At 45.1% G+C, this 14,324-nt stretch overlaps 1 long non-coding RNA gene across 4 annotated transcripts in view; it reads left to right on the forward strand.

The window, feature by feature from the left end:
* The window catches only part of LOC144807895 (uncharacterized), a 267,320-nt gene that overhangs the window by 117,566 nt on the left and 135,430 nt on the right, over positions 1–14,324 (forward strand). The window contains exon 2 of one of the 4 annotated variants that reach the window (XR_013606507.1): positions 11,013–11,135. The exons of the other annotated variants lie outside the window; for them this stretch is intronic. This is a non-coding gene — a long non-coding RNA (uncharacterized LOC144807895). The remainder of the gene's footprint in view (positions 1–11,012; positions 11,136–14,324) is intronic. 4 annotated transcript variants of the gene reach the window in all.

Below are 14,324 nucleotides of genomic sequence, written 5' to 3' on the forward strand. Positions count from 1 at the left end.
TGTAAAAGGGGCCAATCTAGCTGAGGATGCAGCCCTGGTTGTCGCCGGCGATTATCGAGCTCAACAAAATATGCATCTTTTATAATCAATTTCATATTTGTATCGATGCTGGCAGGATTATCATAATAATGCCCTATGCCTATATCATTAAATTTACCTTTCACATAGCGAAGCCATGGGATAGCCTCTGCATTATCCAGCATCATACAATCCATGATATTTTCCCTTGTGAGTTTTAGGTCTTCCGACAGCCAGACTTTAGCCCAAAGAATCGGTGGGGGAATATTAATCTGATCTGTATGTGTGTGTGGAGAAGTGTGGCTCACTGGTTAGAGGAGGCAGACCTGGAAGCAGAGGTCAGCCCGGGACCAGGGTTCAATTCCTGGCTTGGCGGGGTCTTGAGTCCTAAAATGTCCATGGACTCGACAATTCTCGCTCCGGTGCCTACTCGATTCAAGGGTTCACACTCTGCGACTCTGGGCAATAGCTTGCTTAATCTCCACAACGGCCCCTCGCGGCGGGATGCCTGGCTTTCACCTTGCGGATACCCTGCTGGGGTTATCTCACAGGGGAATACCAGGACGGGTTCCCTAAGCAAGCGCTTAGAAACCGCTTGGTGATTTGCGCTATATAAATTCCTGTACATTTACATTGTAATAAAATCCTTCCCTACCTCTTTGGAGGCTCTTTTTGGGATCATCAACAATCTTTTTAAAAATTGTTTTCTAGTGTTTGCAGTTGTGTGCTTTTGCCCCATAAGTAGCGATGGACAAGTATTTTGATTTATATAAAGTGATCAATTCCGCTACTGGCTTATGGCCTAACTTACATGTGAAGCAAAAAAGGCCTTCCACAGCACGGCTAGTATTCAGCACCCTACATGTAATAAGAGGGTCCCAGTTCAGAGTATTATTAAAAACATTCCCCAGGTTAGTAAAATTGGAAACCTTATCAATTGCCTTGCCCTTTACAATAAATGACCTAGATTTAGTATGTCTTGGACCACAGACCATAATATAGGATTTAGTACAATTTACTTTTAGGTCCAAAGCTAACATAAAATCAGTAAAAGCATTCAGGGACTTCTGTAAGCTATTTGCGGTTAAAGCCATCAAAACTGTGTCATCCGCACATGTGAATAAAGGGACCGGTTTGCCTCCAATATTCGGGAAGTCTAATTCCTGAACTATTAGGGCTGATTCAGGGCCATTTCTGTACACGAGGAAGAGAAAGGGGACCAGTATGCACCCCTGAAGAACTGCCTCTGTAGAAACAATGGGTCCGGTCCTCTCTCCCCCCCGGCCAAATCGTACGGCTACCATAGTGGACGCGTGAATCCTACGCAGGAAGGTGATGAGAGGTCCCTCGAAACCCATTTCCCCTATCATGGACCACAATTTTCCCCTGTTGACCTTGTCAAAAGCGCGGACAAGTCCATGAAGGCAAGGCAGATTGAAACCTTCCTTGCCTTCATGTACTTGCCCATAATCAGGGCCAAGTTGAGGCACTGTTCATTTGTCCTCATGCATCTTCTAAAACCATATTGAGTTAGGGACTTTAGCCCAGTGGAATCTACCCAAGTCTCAAGGCGCACTTAGATGACCCTCCCAAGCACCTTGACTATAGCATCAATTAAGGAAATGGGATTACAACAGGCCGAGTTTTCCTTGTTTCCCTTTTTGTACACAGGTACCACTATGGCCTCTTTCCATGATGTTGGGATAGGGCCAGTTATTGCCGCTCTGAAGATATTTGTCAGGAGGGGTGCCCAGAGGTGAATATTACGTTTAAATAAATCAAGGGTATTCCATCAGACTCTGCGGCTTTAAGGTGTATACCTTTCATGAGGGCATCCTCAACCTCGCTCACTGACAGAGAAGCGCTCAAGTGGCATGCAGTAACTGGATTTAATAAGATGTCTTGACTTAATTCCTGGCTAGTGATAACATTCGGGTTGTATATATTAGTATAGTGCGATTCCCACACTTTCCCTGGTATTAATGAGTCCATTCCCCTTGATTCCTTTGAGAATAATGGGCAGTTTATTACCTCTCAAAAACTTTGCGCTTGCTCACTCTAAGTCCGCCCAGGCCAGCTTTCTCAGTTCTTGCTTCCTCTGGGCAACTAAGCTCTTGTAAGCCTGTCTTGCGGTCTTGATTAAGTTTTGTCTCGAGGGCTTGTGTGTAGTGCCTTCTTTAAGTCCTTTTGGGACCTTGCACACTCAGCATTGGACCATTTAGTTCCCCTGGTTTCCCTTATTAGTATTGGGTTCATCAGGTTTCTGGACTCATGCCTGCAAATTCCCTGCCATCCCTGTATAACCATTTCCGAGGGGGAATCATGATCTAAGCATTTCAAGAAGGAGCTTAAGTTCGCTTTGACAATGCTCTCCTCAAATTGGGGGGATGTATCTTGTTCCATTTCATTCTCATCCCTTGATTTGGGTTATACTGGAGGAGGCGGCCGTCACCTTCCTCGTCTTCGGCAGTTACGTGTAGGGAGGCAATGAGGGGGTTGTGATCGCTGGCATTATTGGGCTCCACTTCAAAACTGTCCACCAGGATGGCAGATTTTTCTGGATATTTTATGAAGTCAATAACCCTTTCCCTGCCCCTGCTCATGTAGGTAGGATATTGGATTTCTGTGTTACTGAACAAGGTGTCAACAAAAAGCAAGTCATTCACAATAATAATATCATTTAAAGTGTCTCCCTGTGGAGTGTGTATAAAGTGCGTCAGTGGTTGGCCCTTTGTGTCCATTAACCCACATACGCTGTCTGAGCTATGCCGACATAAGGAGCAATTGAAATCCTCAGCCCAATAGATGCACAGGGGCTGCCACTTCCCCACGATCTTATCAATTTCCTCCCTAAGATTTACAATAATGTCACATCTATTCAAATCAAAAACATTGTAGTACCAATTAATTAAAAGGGTCTTGACCTGAAACAAATTAAAAATCATGATCAGTTGATACCAAGGTGAATCTATGACAGATTTTACTTTGATAGACCCATATTTGATAGAGATCAATGTCGCCAGTCCTCCTTTCGCTGTGTCTGCTGGTGAAGCGATTGTATGAACATTAAAGGGAACAGCAGCCATCTAATTCAATGTTCTCCCCGGACCATGTTTCCTGGGTACAGATAATGTCAAAAGCGTTTACATACTTTAACCACATTTTGTCCTCTACTTTCAAGCGGATGCCGGCAATGTTCCAGGAGAGAATTCTAACAGGACAGGTTTTGTGCAGCCTCGTGCCTGCATCCTCCCTATAACTAACAATCGCAGAGTCCAAGCCTGACCCCCCTAATCCTGAATTATGTGAGATAGAGGGGCCGGATGAATCATCCCCAGACTCCAACTCCTCGTTGATAATAAAAGTGTCAGGTGGTTTATGTATGTGATGATCCAAGTGATTTATCCCCAGCCATTCCCTTCTGTTCTGTTCACTGGATGAGGGATTCCCCTGGTTACCCCTCCTGTCCTTAACATCTTACTTGGGCTATATGGGTCAACGGGTAGTCAATTAATTTCTGTTGAACCAGATAATGCCTCAAAGCGGTTAGAATGGAACCATATGGGGGGGGCTGAGGAAGGGCGGTTCTGAAGACTCGGGCGAGGCATAGTGCCCCCTTGATGGGGAGGATGGAAGAAGCCCAACGGGCGGGCCTGTATCTGCTCTACAGGGGAGTCCCTAAGATGACATAGGGTAAATTCAACCCACCTCTTATTGTTAAAACTCAGGACCACACAATCACCTACTCTAACTTTTTGTGTTTTCCCCAGCCAGCTCACCCGCCTTGTCATTATGATGTGCTTGCGGCAGTTTATCCGGGCCTGTATTTTACTGGTGCACCAATAAGCACATTTGTTAATGAGGCTCTGACAGCTTTCACGGTGACCTGGTGCAGCAAGTGGAACCCCTGTCAGGACTATCGTGTAGGGCAGAGCTTTCCAAAGTATGTGTTGCGACACAGTACTGTTTCGCCTGACATGTGTGGGTGTGTCGCGCGACGGTGCTCCCTAATCAAGCATGTAAGTCTGTCTTAAATCTTTAAGACAGATGTACATGCTTGATAAGACGTATGTGAGACGTACGTACATTCTCGTGCATTAGGACGTCTGCGTCGCATATTCTGGAAAAGCTCTGGCTCAGCGGATTTCCCCTCTGCGAGAAGGCAGCCCGGGAGATCAAGCTGCTGCTGCTGGGTAAGGGGCGGGGGGCAAGCAGGGGTGCGCTGGTCGTGGGATCAGATGCCATGAGGGGGTGGATGCAAGCGGCTGGGTGAAGGGACAGTCAGTGGTGTTTGAGAAATGTGGCTTACATAGTGTATTGCCTAGTATTGCAAAGCAGAACGACATTTAGGAGTAAATCATTTTCCCAAACCCTTATGAACACCCTCCGCTTTTCCCCGATTTTACATTCAATGGGATGAGAATAGTACATTTTACCCCTCTGCAATCCAACAGTGTTCCTACTGTTGTACTGGCTGGAATGGATACAGTAAATTTTACCTATCCGCAATGCATCCACAAGATATGGCCCAGCCCGGCCTCCTCCGGCTGCGGACGGGCGCAGATGGGCCCGCCCTTTGCCCGGGCATGCCCGCGTGTGCAGTGCTGCTGGAGCCACACTGAGGTTTGAAGTGCCTCCCGCATGGGAAGAGCATGGGAGTCACGCTGAGGTTTCAAAGCGCTTCGGGCACGGAAAGAGCGTCAGCGCCTCCTGGCGCATGTTGTAGCCTTGATGTTGGAGTCCCCCTGGGACAGGATGCTGTGTCACAGCGTCCCGTGCTGCGGGAGCTGCGCTGAGGTTTTAAAGCGCTTCCGGCACAGGAAGAGCATTAGCGCCTCCTCATGTGTGGATTAGTGTGGCTCACTGGTTAGAGGCAGCAGACCCGGGAGCAGAAGTCGGCCCGGGACCAGGGTTCAATTCCCGACGCGGCAGGGTCGTGGACTTGGGTCAGCGGACTCGATAATTCTCGCTTCGGTGCTTACTCTAATCAGGGGTTCCACTCGGCAACTCTGGGCATTAGCTTGCCTAATCTCCACAACGGCCCCATCAACTCCGGGGATGCCTGGCTCCACCTTGGGGACTCCCAGCAGGGACCATCCCACAGGGAAAGCCAGGACGGGTTCCCCAGAGCTATACAGCACCAGGAAACCTACGGACGGGTAGCAGTGCGCTTTACAAGCTCAAATACAAATGTGTGCTGCAGCCTGGACATTGGAGTGCCCCTGAGGCTAGATTCTGTGTTGCAGCGTACAGTCTGCGGTCAGCGGCATCCCCTTGGCATCCAGCAAAGGTGCACTGCAGAGGGTTTCTTTGTCTTGAGGGGCGGTGGACTTAGCAGCTAGGTTCGATGCTAAAGGTATGCTGTGTTTACCCTCCATCTCTAGCCGTCAGGACACCACATGGACAAAACTATATTAATGACATCGGTATTTGGTTTTTGATATTTTTGTACATACCATTATAAAGATATAATGACAATATTTTATAATCGATGTTTTGGTCACGATATTTTTGTATCTTGATATTTGTATGGTTGATATTCTGTCAGTGAACCTGCAACACTATGTGAAAATCTGTGTTCAAACACCGTGTTAAAGTAAGGGGTGCTCTTTCTTTAGTCTGTGTGTCCACAGGTTAATCCCATGGTCACGAGACATGTGATGTATCCCAGACCGGTGAAAATCAGAAATATAGTGATATTGTATTCTCACAAGATCATGTCTACCATGCTACATTACATTACTCCTCATATACACATATCCCATCCTATCTGACCATCATTTTGCAACGCACAAGCCACTTTACCAGTCCTCCAAGGCTCCAGACTATACAGCAAGGAATATCCTCATGCACAAACTACATCTCCCATGACTGTCAACAACACAGTCATCTTGGGAATAATGTGCCTGTCTTGGAGCAATGCTTTACATTTCCTGCGAGCACTGGCAACAAAACCCTGGACACTGAATCATGTTGAAAATTTGTCCTACACTGTCCCCAATCAGTGTGGCACTGTTGTCTACCAGATGCAGTGTACAGCGCAAGATTCCTTTACAAAGAAAATTCTGCTTTGCTGCTTTTTGTAGACCCGGACCTTGGTGTTGCTGCTGGGGGGAAGAGTCTACCCCCCAACACCCTTCAGTTTCCCTGGGCCCGCGATGGTGTCTGGAGGAACTAGAAGCACCATAAATACTTCAGGGGTGTGCCACAGCGTGGGACGCTCCCGAGTGAGGCCCAGGCGAAGACCAGGTAAAAGCGGGCCATCTGCGCCCGTCTGTGGCTGGACGAGGCTGGGCTGGGCCCACCATCTTTAGCCAGAAACCTGGCGATCTTTGATAATAATAATTCAAAGGAATTGACCTGCATCTATGAGGATCTGGGATGTACATCTACCGTATACATCTTAGCACCACTCTACCCCGGACACCAGTGTGTACAATGATCTCTACAGCACTGTCAGCAAGGGAGAGATAAGCATAGCTTACAAGGACTTGTGTCTCAGGATTCCAGGCCCCAGAGATTCCCGAGCCAGGAGGCAAATGTCGGAGGAGTGGGAGGAGTGCTGACATCAGGGTGCAATAAAGCACCTTGCTCTCTCCCACTAAGGGTGGACTGTCTGTGCCTGCCAGAAACCGGGGGAGGTCGGGCTTGGTCACCCCCTAGGTCTCACCCCTTGTCATCAAGGTAGTGTTTGGATCTCAGCTTATAGTCTTGTCACTAGACCCAGACAATTGTCTAAGAGAGATCACATGACCCTAGCGATTCTGGGAAAACAGAAACACAATATAACAGAGGGTGTTACTAGTGGCCCTCTAGAAATAGTTTTAACTTGGGCAATGGCAGATTTAAATATAAGGAGATAACGCATACTGAATCAAAACTTGAAGCAACTTTAAAAGCGGCCACTATTATGTCAGAGTCTATGGTACCCCTGGTAATAGCAGCATCTATTTACTCACAGGATGGCCCTTCAGCAGATAAAGATCCTAGACAGCCCAGCCCCCAGGGGATGTTACCCCCTCTGCCCTCATAAAAGTATTATCTCCAGTGAGTTGTACTGTTTCCGCCTGAAAAAGGAAACCTAAGCAAAAGATCCAGCGCATTGGCCATTCCAAGCACCCTCCCCTGCAAATGGGTGTTAAGATGGGGAAACAACTGGTAGGGGTCATGGATACAAATAACATGCCCTGTCGGAATGTACAAGGAGGGATTGAGTCTGTGGTAACAAATTATACAGATATTAAGGACTCATTGGTTGCTATAGAACAGAGGATGTTTACTATGATTTCATTGTTATCTAGACAACTTACCACAGTGGAGAATCTGCTACAGTCTTGTTATGACGCCCTGGATCAGATTTTGAAGGGGGCTGTCTGCAACAAAGTTGTAGGGAACCAACTAGGCCCAGAGGTGAAGAGAGGGGGTGAAACAGTTGGGGGACTCAAGAGGGGGGCACTAATTTAAGATTAGGGATTCAGAAACCGGGAATGGATGTTAATATTAACACAACCACTTAATACGTACCAGTGAATAAGCAGCGGGAGGAAATGGAAAATAGTACATCTCCCTCCTGATCTTCGACCTGCCACCCAATTGTGTACCTCAAGTGGTTGCTCTTGTAGGTGTCCCCCTGATTCCCAAAGACAAGGTTGAAACCTGGAGGGATCTAAATTACAAATGTGTTGATTGGATAGGGACAAGGGCTAGATTGAAGGGTGTGAATGAGCTGAATCACAACATTATGGTCAGATGGATGAGCTGGGTGGGCAGAGGAGAGACATCTATTGCAGGTGATTGCGTGATGGAGAACTTTCGCAACCCTGCTCTAGATGAGAGGGTAATATATGCTTGTTGGTCTTTTGAACTGGCGCCAAATAATATTTCAGCTATACCCAATGTTTTTTTCTATAGACCTAAAGAGGCCCCACAGAACTCCTGGATGTTAGTTAGGAACAAGAGGGGTATATGAGGTTCGGGCACAGATAGGCATCTCTGGCAGCCTAAACAAGTTATGGAGAGTAGGAAACAGGTTTGAGTGCTTACCTGAGCTGGATGGCCAGGATTGACTTGAGGACATACTGCCAATAGTTGTGTACCACAACAAAATAGGGTGGGTTCTCTCAACTCTTCCTTGCACATAAACCATTCTTGGAATAGTTCTATATGACCAATGAGAGAAACAGCATGGAGGACACATGGACACAGATGAGCCATTGCTACATTAATTGATAAAACCTTGTTCTGGCTCTACTGGGGATGTCTGTCAAGTTTTTAAATGGGCCAGGTCCATGTGAATCTCATCACCTGTTTCAGTATCAAACTACATGAGTGCTGCATGTGAAAACCCACTGCTATGCACAAGCAACTCTGCTTTGATGCAGAGTGTAGTTATGTTGTGATGTGTGCAGACTTACTGTCAGCAATAAGTGGATGGTCACACAAAGGCATGCATGGTGATCTAGCATGGCACCATCAGCATGAGCGAGAATCATGTGGCTCACAAATGATGACTGTTACTTTCCTGTGGGGAATGACCCTTGAATATGAATGGCCTAACTCAGCCATCAATTTAGCACCATCCATTCCTCTCTTCCAGGTGGTTGCAGTCAATTGCAGCATTAACCTGCAAGGGAAAATGTAGCCCTCCCAAGTATCCTCACAGCCTGTTGACTGTACTGTACTACACAGCGCTGATTGGCAGTAGGATGCGCAGATGATCATGTGGGTGCACTGAACACATGGCAGTGCTAGTTTGTAGGATCCCCGGGGGAAGATTAAACAGTGTAATTAATACTAAGTCAGCACACAGGGCACCTCTTATAAGGTGTACCCTTGTGCCAAAAGAGGGATTGGGCTATATGCGTAGTATGGTCACGAAAAAGCATGAACTCCAACATATGTACACTGTTAACACACATATTAAACACATGCAATGACAGTAAACAGATCAACTCAACTATTCACCCACAACACAGCAATCCCTGTAAATCATTACATACATTACACATCACAATAGACCAAAAAAGATACATTTGCCCTATTGCCTGAAAAGAAATAAGATGCATGAGCCTGAAGTGTGAATTTTACAGGCCCTGAGTCAGCCGAAAATGACACTTCCCATTCAACGCATCTAAATGACTGTATGGTGCTTTGTCAGGCCTTGCTTGAAATTGTTGTATTAACCCCTTCGCTGCGGCGGCAATTCCACCGCAGCGCTAGGGGGGAGGGGGGTCCGAGCGGCGCTCGCATGCTCGTGACGGAGCCGAGCCGCGGTTGAGCTGTGCTCATGACGGAGCGGTTCCGTCATGGCCCCGCCCGCTCAATGGAACGTCCAGCGCAGGCGCGGAATTCGCGCCGCGCAGGCGCGCCGAGCGGGCCATGACGGAACCGCTCCGTCATGAGCACAGCTCAACCGAGGCTCATGACGGAGCGGCTCCGTCATGAGCATGGAAGCAGTTAACTGGTAGTGTCTAAACAATTGATTCATCGGCTGAAAACATGATGCATCCATCCAGGAATGCTGTCATGGCTCAGTCTGCAAACCAGGAAGTGTGAAGTTAATTTCATTTTAAGTCACAGTTTTAGTGTCTGTGCTTCTTAGTAGTTGTGTGTTGGAAGGACTGGCCAATGTTTTGATTTGTTTGGAGCTGTTTGTGTCTGCTGTCTCTGTTGTGTCCTGCAAGTGCTTTTTGTGCTTTCTTGTTTTCAATTTTTGTGTATTGTCCTATGTTCAGTCGGGGTTTGTATTGTTGTCATAGGGCCAGTTGTGGGGTTTTAGAGGGTTCTGATTTGTTTGGATGTTTGTTGTGTTTGGGTGGAATCATGACTGGGAGGGGTAGTACTCGCTCCATGAGCAAAAAGGAGTTTGGGAGCACAAAGTGCCTGGTGACCTATTACTAAGCCTGGGCAGAGCTCGCATAGCCACGCTACGCGGAATTCTGCGAAGTTGCAAAAAAACTCTGCAAGCTACATGGGGTTCCACGAGCGCGCGGAGTTGCTTGTTCCGCCAATTCGCTATGCGTTTTGCCGTTCGGGAACGCGTACTATATGTTAGAGGGTGCTTATTGCATGCTCGCGGGGAAATATCGTGCAAACTTCACCACGCGATCGCCAGTGTGCGCGGCCATCTTGTTTCTCACGTTTTGCTATGGTTCTGGGACTGTTTTTGTATCCTCTCTATATCTTTTCAATCCTTTCTTTCTTTTTCTGATCTTTTTATTTATTACCTATCTCTCTCTATTCCTGATTGTATATATTGCGTCTTTTTCTACTTTTAGATATTTTTTGTGCGTTTTCCACTCTTTTTCTATTACTTGTATATTTTGTGTAGAAAAAGACACGGCCAGCCATATTATGATGTGGGTGGTATACTGGCCCTTCCATGAAGGCGATGCCGCCATGGAAGGGCTGGCGGGGATTGTCTTTTGGTGACTGTTGTGGGCCCCCAGGGGAGTGTGGGGGTGCATTTGGGGGTACCCATGGTAATCCCCTGCAGTTCCCTGCACCAACTGGCTGGCACCAAGTGGCAGGCACCACGTGCTACCTGCCACGTGGTGCTGGAAATGCTGGCATTGCCCTTTTACCATTGCGGACTGTGCTGCAGCCAGCAGCACTGTCCAAAAAAGGGAAAAGGCCAGGATGCGCTCGCCAGTATGGCAGGCGCATCATAACTGATGTTCGCCCACCATCATAATGAGCCCCTTAGAACCAAATATAATGTTTTTGCAATTCGTTCCAAAGTCTGGAATAGGCGGGCTAAGTATGTTTATGATTGAGGAATCTGAACTGAACTGTGGCATAAAAATGATCGGATGGTACTCGACTGCGAAACATACTAGTCAACTACTACTAGTTGAATAAGTCAATCTGATTTAGGATAGATCAATGTTATTGCAATTGCTGATTCATGTCTAAAAATATTTTTTTTAGCAATTATATTAATTTATTTACCAAAAATCATAATTTGTCTCTTTAAATATGTCTTACATGATCAGCATCCAGGGGCAAAAAGAAGACTGGGCCTACTGGCAGTGCGGAGGTGGTTGCGGGAGCCAGAGGGGCCTCCCAGGAGCAGCAGAAGGGGGCCTCAGGTGCAGATGGCTCTGCTGTTGGCCCCTGTAAGTCCTCCTGGTGTTGTTATATTAATATTTCCCCAACTTTTACCGCTCTATTATTTCCATTTCCAAATTTTAATTTTTCCAAAATCCTCTTCAATCTGTTTCTAAATTCTTGTATTTGCTCCCTTAGCTACAACTTAGTACTACTAACATTGTTTCTATTTTTTTTTACATCAAATCAAACTACATCTTACTAACCTCTGCTCTGACTCTATATTAGTCTGTCACTGAAACAATATCGATGACACAAATATAGAACTACCAAAATATCGAGTAAAAAATATAGAATGCAACAATATCGAATCCCTATCTCCAAACAGGTAAGTACAAAAATATTGAATCAAAAATATCGGTGTAAAAAATATAGTTAGTCAAAATATAGAATTTTTTTAAATGCTTTAAAATAATTAAAAATGTATGAAATAATAAATATAATTAACTTAAACATACTTAAAATACTTAAATAACCTTAAAATTAATAAATAATTAATGTAGATAAAAAAACATACAATTTGATTTCTTAATTCATATATATATATATATTTTCCACCAAAAGAAATACTCGCACTCCACCAGAAGTATTCTTATGCAGGTTTAATTATTCAGCTTTAACCAACGCGTTTCACAGCATCCGCTGCTTGATCACGGTTCCAAACATTGGTCCCTTTTCAGTTTAATCTTTTTATACCAGGTATTCACAATCGCCTGATTATGAGGCATTGTGGTCCTGGTAGTTTAATATTTACAATTTTATTTTTTAAACAAAACAAATGACGTTTTTTACTTGCATATATTTACACATATTTACACGTACAGGTGATTTGCAACTGTAAAGTACTAAGATTAGTTCTTTGGGTAATTTGTTACTTTTCGTAAAGTCATAGTTTCAGCACTGTGTTCTTTGTAAAACACTAGAAAGATCATAGTATCCACCTCTCTGTATCTTCATTTTTATATATATGTATAGGGACTTAGTGCCCTTCTTGTATACAGATATAGGATCCATTGACTTGTCACTCTATCATGATGAGTAAACTTTTATGTATTTTCAATTTGAGGGCTTAGTGCCCTATATTTACCCAGACATTACATATTGTTCATATCTATTTGTGTTTCTATCTTTTGGCCTTTCACAGGTGTACATGAAGTTCCTCGTCTCCATTGAGGCCCCCGGGAGTCTTAGTTTTAAAGCGAATGATCAGCCTCGATTCCAAACGCCGTAGCATCATCAGTCTGTTTCCCCCTCTTTCCTTTATCGGAATTGTTGCCAACCCACTGTATGTCATATCTCTCCAGTTCTTTTTTTCTTTTTCATGAGTTAGCATGTGTTTTGCCATAGCATAGCTCATATCATGGTTTTCTATGGCTCGGATATGTTCTAAAATCCGTTTCTGGAGGGGGCAGATGGTACTTCCAATGTATCTTTGACCACAAAAGCACTGTAGCAGATAAACCACATGAGTGGTTTTGCAGTTAATTTTATTTTCTATTGAGAAAGTTTTTCCTTTTGGGTCCATTAGTTTGGTGAGATTGCATCCAATTTGGCAGGCTTTACATTGCCTGCATTTGGTGAATCCATTTCGTTTTTTCTCTAGCCAATTTTTAGATTTGCTTGTTCTTTCAAAATGACTGTTGACTAGTTTGTCAGATAGAGATGGAGCTTTCCTGTATGTTATTTGTGGGAACTTGCCAATCTCCTTCCCTATATCAGGATCCTTTTCCAGAACGTGCCAGTATTTCTGTAAAGCTTTGCGTATTTTGTGGCTTTCTTTTGAATAGGTTAGTATCATTCTAATTGGCTCCCCGGTTGTGTTCTGTGTTTCTTTTCCTTTTTCTTGATCCCTTTTCGGAATTAATGTTTCGAGTCTACTTTTTTCTCTAGCTCGTTTTTCACCTTGATCAATATCACACTGTTTGTATCCTCTTCTTTTGAATCTGGTTGCAGTTTCTTTGAATTTTTTGTTCATTTCTTCCTGATTGGAGCAATTTCTCCTCATTCTTATAAACTCCCCATAGGGAATGTTCTTTTTCAGAATGGCTGGATGGAAGCTTTGCCCATGTAAGACACTATTCGTGGCTGTTGCCTTTCTATGGACTGTTGTCTCCAGATGACCATTTTCAACATATACTCTGGTGTCCAGGAATATTATTTCTTTCTTGCTGATGTTATGGGTGAATGTCAACCCTTCTTCATTCTCATTTAGAATTTTTAGATATTCCAAGAATTCCTCATTTGAACCGTTCCAGATTATGTAAATGTATTGTATTGCGACTTATATAGCGCACGTATCACCCGAAGGTATCAAGGCGCTTGCTTAGGGAACCCGTCCTGGTATTCCCCTGTGAGATACCCCGGCAGGGTATCCACAAGGTGAAAGCCAGGCATCCCGCCGCGAGGGGCCGTAGTGGAGATTAAGCAAGCTATTGCCCAGAGTCGCAGAGTGTGACCCCGTGAGTCGAGTAGGCACCGGAGCGAGAATTGTCGAATCCGTGGAATTTTTTAGCCCGAGACCCGCCGAGGCGGGGAATCAAACCCTGGTCCACGGCCGATCTCAGCATCCGGGTCTGCCGCCTCTAACCACTGAGCCACGCTTCTCCACTATGAACAGGTCATCTATAAAACGCAGCCAGGGAACTACTCTGGCTGTGTAGTGGTCGTTTTCCTCTCTCCAAGCTACCATTTTCTCCCACCAACCCATCACTAGGTTGGCGTAGCTTGGAGAGAAGGAAACTCCCATGGCTGTCCCACACGATTGGGTGTAATATACCTTGTCAAAGAGAAAGACATTGTTATTCAGGCACATTTCCACCATTTCCATGATCATTTTGCAATGCTTCAGTTGTTCTACAGGTTTCTGTTTCAGGAAATATTCAGTTGCTTTCAGTCCAAGTTGGTGATTGATTGAGGTGTAGAGAGAGACTACATCAATGGTTACCAGCCGGTATCCCTCTAACCATTCTATATTCATTAGATGCCTCAAGAAGTCCCCCGTGTCCCTTATATATGATGGTAATAAGGGTACCATGGGGGCTAAAAAGTGGTCTACATAATTTGCCAAGTTCTCGTAAAGTGAACCACAACTCGAGATTATAGGTCTTCCGGGGGGTTTGTTTAGAGTTTTGTGCACTTTCGGGAGAAAGTAGAGTGTAGGGGTGATTGGATTCTGGTTGTTTAGAAATTGTACTTCA

This window comes from Lissotriton helveticus, chromosome 1_2 (assembly GCF_964261635.1).
Source record: "Lissotriton helveticus chromosome 1_2, aLisHel1.1, whole genome shotgun sequence".
In the NCBI taxonomy this organism is placed as follows: Eukaryota; Metazoa; Chordata; class Amphibia; order Caudata; family Salamandridae; genus Lissotriton; species Lissotriton helveticus.